This window comes from Mandrillus leucophaeus, unplaced genomic scaffold, assembly GCF_000951045.1.
Source record: "Mandrillus leucophaeus isolate KB7577 unplaced genomic scaffold, Mleu.le_1.0 Scaffold123, whole genome shotgun sequence".
Taxonomy (NCBI): Eukaryota; Metazoa; Chordata; class Mammalia; order Primates; family Cercopithecidae; genus Mandrillus; species Mandrillus leucophaeus.
Genome location: NW_012100654.1, coordinates 1267820 through 1277757, shown reverse-complemented (window position 1 = coordinate 1277757; position 9938 = coordinate 1267820). Strand labels below are relative to the sequence as shown.

The following is a 9938-nucleotide window of genomic DNA, read 5'->3' as shown; positions in this document are numbered from 1 at the left end:
AAAAAAAAAAAAAAAAAAGGGTCCCTTCATTAAACCGTCCTCGGGTTACCCAGCATGGCTGGGCCATCTGTTTCCTGACAAAGCCCTGACTGGTACATCTAATGAACCCATTTTCACACTAGTGTCATCTTTGAACAATTGAGTCACTCTGAAAATCTCTATACAGTGCAACTCAGCACATTGAGGACTCTCTCTGGTGCAGTGGAATTTACAGACAGAAGCTGAGTTCTCTTTTCTCCACAGCCCTCTTCATCCCTACCTGCAAAATTTCTTGTGCAACACAGAAAGAAAACAAATCATAATGGCTAGAACGCTGAGTTCTGAGCATAGATAAGCAACACAACATGACGTTCATGTCATTGTCTAATATGCTCTCCCACCTAGCCTGATGACTCAATATCTCTTCTGGGAGATGATCCGCTGCCCCTCTCCCTGACAACACTCAGGCCACCCTCCCAGGGAAAAGGGTGTCATCAGGGATCCTGGATCCCCATCAAGCCCAGCTCTACTCCTGATCCCACCAAACTCACCAAAACTGGAAGGTGAGCTGAGTTGGATGTCTCTGACTGGCTTCCGGAAAAGTTATGTTCTCTCTCAGCCACAGTCTGAGCTTGAAATCTCAACTTCTTGAGGTGGTTTCTTTTTAGTAATAATAATACAACAGTTGTTGAGAATTTATGGACTAGATACTGATCTAAGCATTCCACATGTTACCCAATTCCATCTTCACATAACTCTGTGCAGTAGGAACCTTTATTATCTCATCTCATTTTAAAGAGGAGAAAATGCCAGGATTTGGGCCCATGCAGTCTGACTTCAGAGCCTGTACTCTTCTTTTTAGCTTATTGCCATATTTGCTTCATCACTTTTGCTGAATTATTTTTAAGTGAATTAGAGACATCCTGACATTTCACCCATAAATACTACAGTATGAATCTCTTAAATATGAGGACACTCAGCTACAATATCATTACCACACCTAACAAAATTAATAATAATTCTGAATATAATCTAATAACCAACCTATACTCAAATTTCCCTAACTTCACCCAAAAATATGTAACTCTTCTGAATTCACACATCCTCCTTGCACAGGGCTGGGCTCATCTTGCTGAAACTGTTGCAGTGTTAGCTCATATGCTGCTGCTGAAGCCACATCAGCACCCGGCCCTATCATCACAATGCCGTATGCTCCTTGCTATGCTTTTCCTTCTTAGTCTTTGAGAAACCTTCTCTCTTACTCCAGAACTCCTTCCACTCAATTCTGGTATAAATCTAGTACAAAGCAGTCTTTCCTGAGTGGAAAAGACCCATCTTCCCAATGTAGCTCCTGCCCCACTGCAGCCAAGACCATGTGAGAGACACAAGTAAACAACACACACAGGACAGCACTGCTTGTGTCCATTGTCAGCTACTCAGGGAAGGGGGAACGGTGGACAAGCTCCCAAAGACAGGGATGGGGGGGGTCATCCTGGGGTGAGAAGTCTCACCAAGAGGGGAGGAAATTTTGAGGGGTCAACATTTTGTCCTTGTTTTTGTCTGAATACTCCTGTTCTGGAAACAATGTATGTGTAGCTCAAGGGGTATCAAGTTGGAAAGAAAAGCAAGGCTGGGCCATTCCAGATGCAAAGAGACACCTTTGAGATTCTCAACCCCAAACCAAAAAGCTGTCCTAACAGACATACCCCATTCTCTTCCTCAGTGCCCAGATAATCTGCTCATACAATGGCCAGAGGGTGTCTTTGGGCACCCTCTCAAAAACCTTTAGATTTCCTCCTCAACTCTGGGTGGGCAGTGTGTGCTGTTGGAGGTCAGCAAGGGGAACGGGCCTTAGTTACTGTTGCTTTCCTTATTGCTTCAGACCTCTCTGAGTAACAAAGAAAAACAAGGAAGAGAGAAGTGGAAGAAGAGCACAGAGAAGATGTCATCCAAGGTGCCCTGCCTGATCTTCAGGAGCTAAAAGCCCTGAAAGTCCCTAGCAGACCTCTACAAACCAAAACTACATGCCCTGCCTCTAAATGGCTGCCAGAGAGGAATCACATCATCTCATTTACCTTTTTTTTTTAGTCTCTCAGCAGTTTAAACTCCTACTTATTCTTTAAGGCTTAATCAGAATCATCTCCTGAGCTCAGTCCCTCTGGTTTATGCTTCCTTAGCATCCAATGGTGACCCCATTGCAGGATGTGTAGGATAAGCTGTAATTATGCCTTCTTGGTTGCCTCCCCTGCTAGACTCTGAACTCCTTGAGGACAAAGCCATCATATTTATCTCCGTATCCTCAATCCTTAACATGGGGCCCATCAGACCTCAATCAATTGAAAAATGTTGGTCAAAATTAACTGAATTCTAACAGTTCTCTAAAATCACCTTCTCTGTCTTGTTAGTGGCACTAAAGTGCATATTTTTCTTTGCTTAAAATTCCCTGATGGCTGCTAACCAACTTAAAATTCCCTGATTTCTGCTAACTAACCGAACTAACTGGAAAGCAACACACGTTCAGAACCATGTCTCCTAAAGGGCAGGCCCAGCCTTTTTGATCCCTACTAGCCAAAGTCAGTGCTTTACATATGGAACACCCTCGAGACATGCTTGTTGAATTGACCTGATGGTGCCCGTGATCTAAGCTCCCCAGAGAAGTTGACCATCTGCCATATATAGCTACAGTGTGTTTGAATTATGTTAAGTAGCTGACAAAGTTCAAGTGAGGAAGAAAATTACCAATCCCTCCTGGAAGTGAGCTGAAAGAAGGGCCTTCTTGCTTCCAAAATGTTCTAACATCTTGCTAAATACTGACATCTGTTTGCCTCCAGCTTGCTGCTCCCAATGTTTGCCAACTGGCCGAGAATGTTTGTGTCTTTACCAACCATCTTCCCCCATCGCACCCACATCACTTCCTTCCCGAGCTGGCAACCTCACAAGCACTACCTTGTAAGCACCGTACAGGCACCAAGGGTGAATACCCACCCCTCCACCGAGGAGACCGCTTCCCTCGAAATGACCCAGTGTTTCCCCTGTCCTGCAAAAGTGTGAGTAGTACATCACCACAATCACAGGCCCCGTCACCCTCCCCTCCTCTGCTCCTCTTCCTGTTGCCCCTCTTTAATCACATATAATCTGGCTGCCATGACATGATTAAAGACACTAAACTCTCATTCCAAGTGCACGAGTCCTTCTGGAGACAGACTGACTGGCATATAGTGTCTGACCACCTCCATGCTCTTCTCTCCTGCTGTTCTCACTCTCCTCTGCCTCTCCAAGCTCTCCTGGGAGGACTCACTAACTCCTCTTTTCCTCCCACCCTCTAACTCTGAGCAGTCCTTGAAGCTGAACCCTTAGGTCCTCTGTGCAGCTAGCTCTCTCCTCCCACTGCCTGGAAGATTCTGCTGCCTTATTCAGACATGTGTTCTTACACTTAAATGTATTTCATTCTTTTTCCTTTACATCCCTCAGTGCTCTGAGGTGACCAGGTTCCCAATCCTACATACATCAGGGCACCCACAAACCCATAGCTCACCAGTTCTCTACGTATACTTCAGTACCACAGCCTGGTATGTTTTCTAGACAATTTCATTCAAATCATCGGCTGTTACCACGAAGTCAATGTCTCCCCTCTCCAAACTAGCTTCCTTTCGCAGCATTCTCCTTTCTTCCACTGGGCCTCCATTTGTCTAAGGCACCAAGGGAGCACATGAATTTAAAAAACAAGAGAAAGTAATGAGAGAAGAAAACCCCTAGAGATCTTTCTATTTAGAAAGTGGCAAGAAAATGTTAATACCTGCACTCTAACGCAGAGGTGAAAGATGTGGATTTCTAGGACCTGTCCCCAGAGACTCCGATTCAGGAAGGCTAAGCTGTGGCCCAGGAATCTGCATTTTCACAATGTCTCCAATTGAGTCTGATGGAAGCGGCTGTAGGTCACATTCTGGAAGACTGGGTTTTAGCAGTTGGATATAGGATAAAGCAGACAGGGCTAAAAATGTGTAAATGCCCAAAGGTGGCTTTAAATAGAAGCAATAAACTGTTACAAAGCTCTGTTGCTTAGGGATTTTTACTAAAACTATAGAACCGAGATAGACCACAGAGTTTATCTGGTCCAATTTCTTCATTTAACAGAAGAAAAACCGAAGCTCAAAGGAGTTAGGTGCCTACAGAAGGCCACACAAGTCTAAGGCAGAATGTTTAACCTAAGTGACAAAGGATGTCCTTTCATAGAAATAGTAAAGGAAATAAGCACACACAAACACACGCTCACAGGCTTAAAACAGCTTTTTAAAAATGTGCAAATGAATTGCCTGAGGCTTTTTTTAAAAATATGCAGATTCTGATTCAGCAAGGAGGGGGCCTGAGATCCTGCATTTCTAACAAGCTCCCAGGTGATGCCCTTGCTTCCAGGTCGTCATCCACCCTTTAGGCAGCAAGTCTTAGAAAGTAAAATAACTGCTCTTCTGTTGTTCTAAATAAATAGTCTGCTTCTTTACGACAAGCACTTGTGCCGTAGAATGTGGTCTACTCCTGGTGTCCTCAGCTGTACCGTGTGGAGCGCGTGGACTCACTACAGTGCTGCCCCTCAGCCTATCAGTCACCTGTTGACAGCCAGCAGAGATGGCACCTAAAACAAAGGTACTCACACCAAACCTCAGCCCCTGACTGTTACTGTAACAACTATGTTAAAAAATGACATGGCCTCCTGAAAATTGGGGATTTAAAAAGATGTAGCCACATACTGTTCTTGAAAACATATTTAGAAAATTAGATTATTTCATTTTGAAGGAAGCTTTCAAATTAAAAATAAATGTCCTTGTCTAGAAATACATGTGAAACAAACAAGAGGGTTTTATTTGGAATTAGGAAATAAAGAGACACTTAGTGCCACTGTTACGAACAAAAGCTGGATGATACCCAGAAAAAGAAGGGTGTCCTGGCATGGAGATAGGCTTTGGCACCATATGGCCTGGCTTCAAAACTTGGCTCTGTCACTTACATGCTGTGGGGTCTGGAGGTCACTGATACGTTCTAAAATATCTTAATAGTAGACATAGTCTATAAAAATACATTAGAAACATTAACAACGTTCCCTTTCCAGAAACACAAAGTCTTCCCAACACTCCCCCAAGGGCTCCTGAAAAATGGGGTGACCAAAAGTCCAGTTCATAAAGGGTGAAAGTGGAGGAGATCAAAACGGGACAATAAGCATTAAATTAAGCATCGTGTTTACACTCTGGAGAATCAAGCATAACTTAAAAAAAAAAAAAGAGAGAGATATTTTTCCTTTGCTGCAAAAGAAAGCTCAGGAAGTAAGAGACTCCTCCCTTTTTAGGTACCTGGCAATGTACAGACTGGGTGGTGATATTTACTCAAAAGAATTGCGTGCAAACATAGATTGTTATTCCAAAATCTCCCTTCTATATGACCTGGACATGACAACAGTTTAAGTTTCCCTATCTAGATGTGATAGGGTTCTTATTTAAGAAAAAAGCTTAAGGAATCATACAGAGAATACAAACAAACCATCACTTAGATTCAATAGCTGCTTATATTTCTGCTGTGTTTGCTTTATATTGTGAGGAGATGTTTTTTGATTAATCACAAGGTTTTAAAAAGATCCCTTTTCTTACCTCCAAAGAACAAATAACTTCAATGGGGGAGACAAGCCGTCATGTATGAAAAGGCTAAATAACAATACAATACCGATGAAGTGAGAAAATGAGTACAGACAGTGAGTAATTCAAAGGGCTGTCATCGTGAGCTGTGAAAGCTCCCAGAAGAAGGTAGGGCTCAAGTCTTAAAGACTGTGTTGGATTTGGAGGGTGCCGGGGTGGTTGATCCAAGGAGACTGTGAATGCAGGAGCCCTTGGGCAGTGTGTGGAGAGCAGCCTGGCTGGAGCTGAGCTGTGAGGTCAACACTTGACCCTGAAGGCACTAGGGGGTCACTGAAGGTCCAAGCAGCAAGCAGTGGTGTGATGAAAGTAGTGCTTTAGGAAGTGTAAAGTGTCTGCAGGTCCAACTTAGAGTGGGGCTAAGGGAACAGCTTCCGAGGGATGAGAATGAGGGCCAGGAAAGGAGTCCATGGGGGGCATATGGGGCCTGTCCTGGGGCCATGCCCTGTGGATGAACAGCAAGGGCTAACTATGAAAGATAATCCAACAGGGTTTGTGGAGGAGAGAGATTCCTCACAGACAATACCAAAGTTTTAAATATCATGACTAGAAGAGTGAAGATGTCACTTATAGAATTAAGAAAGTCAACAGGAAGAGCTAGTTTGGGGAGTTGGAAACACAGAGTTGAGTCTGAGATTGGCCAAAGCCCAAGTAACTGCAAACACTTCAACTGAAAATGTCTAGATTCACAGAAGCAATGCTCAACAGAAGGACAGAGGTAGAAAATATCTCCACATCACTCTCTTTTCATTTATCTTCTTACTTTTTTTCCTGTGCGCCTTAAAGAAAAAGGGTTCTCTGCTGCTCACCAAAGGTAAGCTCTTACTTTTGTTAGGAAACCGATTCTTATCTCATTTCTTCAGGTATCAAACTCTACACTCGTTCTAGCCTCCTCAGTTTTTCATCTCCACACATTTTCTCCCTGCCACCTCCAAACCTGCTGTGACTCTAACAAAAAACAAAAATTCCTTTTCTAGATACTAATGTCCCTTCTGGCTAAGCACATACCTCTTTTTCCTTTCACTGATAAACTCTGCAAGTAGCTGATTCCCACTCACCACTGCAAATCCCTCCTCTGAACATCTCTTCTAGTCCTGTGCTCCTGGAGCGCGCAGGGTCTTCCTTTCATCATGCCCCAGCACTCCTCCTGCTCAACCTGTCTGCAGCCTGTCATCACATCAGAGCCCACACTGACTCCCTGGGGTCTCCAGGATCAAGTCTCCTCTGCTGCCACTTCTGCAATAAGAATTTCTACCCCAAAATCTAACTTGCGCCCCTCCCTTTCTTCCTCTACTCCTTCCCTCTGAGAGCAGATGCATTCACAAAACTTCAGCTGCATCCAACCTTCCAAATCAACATCAACAGCCCTAGCCTCCAGCCATGCTCCTGTCTTGGGTCTCATATTTCCAACTGCTGACAAAACAACTCCACCTGGATTTCCCTGAGTCGCCCCCCATGCTTCATGTCCAACGCTAACATTATTATCTGCCCTGCAAAACCAGTTCCTGTCTTCAACCAGCCCACACCTGTCCATCAGTCAGACACTGTCAGTCCTCTGGGCTCCTCAACCCACATACTTCAGTTTCCTCATGGACTTCATTTCCTCTCCCCCATCAGTAGATTATCAACAAGTCCCCACATTCATACCTCTAAAAATGTGTCTCGAGGTCATCCCCGACTCCCCATCCTTTCTGCCACCAACCCAGATCAAGGCTCCTCCCCCTCAGCTCCGGATCACTTCTGCATCTCCCTAGATTCTACTCTACTTTTGTCCACTTTTTCAATCATATTACCCCAGATTAACCTTTCCAAACACTTTCTTCATGATGTGTCATTGCTCAAGAATCCATAATGACTCCCTACTGCCTCTGAATCAAATCCAGCCTCCACTCTTGTGCTTTCAAGACTCTCCCTATTTGACCCTGCCCCACTTCTCCAATCCTGTTTCCCACTCCTCACTAACCTACATCTTCCTCTGTGTCAGCCCAGGCTCTTCAATGCCCAAACTCCCATGTGCCACTGCCCGTTCTCCATTCACCCTTCAAGGACCACCCTAGGTTCCACCTCCTCTGTAGTTCTGCCAACTTTTTAACTTATAGCACCACAACACTTAGCAATTAATCTCTAAGTAAACAGTAATTGTCAATCTTCTTCAAAAATTCTTTGAGGACAGAGACCACTTTGAATATTTCTTTTGTGTTCCACAGCACCCTGGACAGCAGAAGGCTCTAGTGAGAACCGAATAGTTATTTTTGATTGGCTAGTCAATTGGTTTCTGGTCCCAGTTATCAGTTCCCATATCTCCCCTCCTCTGCCTCATAAGTATGATCAATAAAATTATTGTAACGCACTTTCTCAGGCTTGGCACAGAGAATTCCCAGGAAGACAATCTGGAGTCTACCAATCTAGTATAGTAGGCTGGGTAGGGTAGGGTGTCTGTGTCCATGTGCACACAGGGAAGTGAGATTTAGGGAATCTAGCTTAACCAATTGGTCAAGGGATTGAAATACCAAAATAATCAGGAGAGGACAAGAAAGGAACCAAAATGACAGAATAATTTGAAACATGCCTAATTAGAAGCGCAGTACGCCAGAATTTTGACAAAGCAATTTCCAGTTTGGTCCTTGTGCATACAAAATTTTCCATCAGAAAGAAAGGGGTAACCCTGGTATTAGGGAGCTAAACAATGAAAACACACGGACACAAAGAGGGGAACAACAAATACAGGAGCCTAGTTGAGGGTGGACAATGGGAGGACAGAGAAAATCAGAAAAAACACCTATCAGGTACTATGCTTATTACTGAGGTAATGAAATAATCTGTATACCAAACCCCTGTGACACACAGTTTACCTATATAACCTGCACATGTACCTCTGAACCTAAAATAAAAATTAACAACAAAAACAAAAAAATCAAAAAACAAAAAAAACAAAAAAGAAGAATCCCCAGCAAGGGCCTAGGCTAGAGACCAGAAGTGTGGTGAGAGTCAGTGAGCCAAGCATAGAGGGCCACACAGGGTGGGAGTAGTCCTTGACCCACACCCTCTTGCAACATATTCCAGGTCATCAGTCATTTCCAGCCTCATGCACCAAGGACTTAACCTTTCTCTGATACTAAGTGCACATCAGACTTAGCTCAGCCACTGGGCTGCCCAAGGAGGAAGGAGAATATCCCCAACATAGGAGTCCCACAGGAAACTGACCCCAGTCTGCTATTTATTCTGTGTTTGGAGCCAGGGTTAGATAATGTGCACCACACATTGTGTTTCGAAAGGCCCTGGGAAAAGTAACACATTGGACTATTATTGGCCATTAACACGATTAACACAGTGTGAATTTATTGTCAGAAATAAGCAAGCCTCCAGGAACTGAGCTCTGCTACAGGTGCCTGGGACAGAAAATGGACAGGACCTAGTGTTTGGATGATACAAAAGGGGAAAGAGGAGTGGGCACCAAAAGGTAACAGTGGGGTCCTGAAAGGGAAGGTGGAAAGGCTCACACTTCAAGATTTCTCCCCCAGAGCTAAGAAAATGCAGACTTTTGCCCCAGCGGGGAGGCAAGGGGGGTCACCTGGGTTTTTGATTGACTGGTCAATATGTTTCAGTCCCAGTTATAAGTTCCCGTATCTCCCCTCCTCTGCCTCATAATGGGTATTTCTGGATATTACTTAGCCCCCAGAACCTTGTCTGTAGATTCCACCTCTTTAGAATCCATGCTTTTGGGTGCTGGGCTGTTTGTATGTGTGTGTGTGTGTGTGTGAGAGAGAGAGAGAGAGGAAGAAGAAGAAGAAGGAGGAGGAGGAGGAGGAGGAGGAGGAGGAGGAGAAGAAGAAGGAGGAGGAGGAGGAGGAGGAGGGGGAGGAGGAGGAGGAGGAGAAGAAAAGAAAAGTGAAGAGAAGAGAAGAGAGAGAAAATATAATCCATGTCTCAGGAAGAGGAAGAAGGGAAGGAAGGAGGAAGAGAAGAAAGGTAGGCTTAGACCTGGGAAGCAGAATAGAATGACAGGGGCTCCCTCTGATTTTCCTAGAGCCTGGCAGCAGCTCCTGTCCTCCAGCTTTTTCCTCTGCACATCAACTAGAGAATGAACACATGATCCAATCAAGTGTTGACTTCCAAAGCCACAAGTCTCCCCCACAAAGCACCCCACCCCCTTCCCTAGAGATGACCTCCAGGGCAAGGTAACAGGGTTAGGAAACAGATGGATGTGCAGAGACCCTCCAGAGCTAACCTGACCCCTGACTCCCACCAGTTCATGTCCTCTAATCCAACTTTCCAAAAGGG

At 44.5% G+C, this 9938-nt stretch overlaps 1 pseudogene; it reads left to right on the top strand.

Moving 5' to 3' along the window:
• The window catches only part of LOC105533224, an 85290-nt pseudogene that overhangs the window by 19977 nt on the left and 55375 nt on the right, over window positions 1-9938 (top strand).